Here is a 341-nt window from a genome sequence, read left to right on the forward strand (position 1 = left end):
CTGATTCTTACAGATCTGGCATCTGCTCTGCAGCTTGCAGGGAGAATGGCTCACAGTGCTGCCAGGGCAATGCCTGTCTAAAACCTGGAAGGGGATATGGTAAGCCTGGAATTCAACAGAACAGAATTCAGCTTTGTGTTAAAATCTCCTCAGCAGCTTTGATTACATCACTTATAGAACCAAACTTCAGCCAGAAAAGCTGCTGGTTATGATGTGGCAAGCACTGAATTACAGATGCTGCTGCTTTTTCTTTCTTCTCTTTTCCTTTTTTTTTTTTCTTTTTAGGGTGAGAAATCCCCAGAGCAAAATTAGGGTTTATAATAATAACCACACTGGACACA

The sequence above is a fragment of the Zonotrichia leucophrys genome, chromosome 6, assembly GCF_028769735.1.
Source record: "Zonotrichia leucophrys gambelii isolate GWCS_2022_RI chromosome 6, RI_Zleu_2.0, whole genome shotgun sequence".
Taxonomy (NCBI): domain Eukaryota; kingdom Metazoa; phylum Chordata; class Aves; order Passeriformes; family Passerellidae; genus Zonotrichia; species Zonotrichia leucophrys.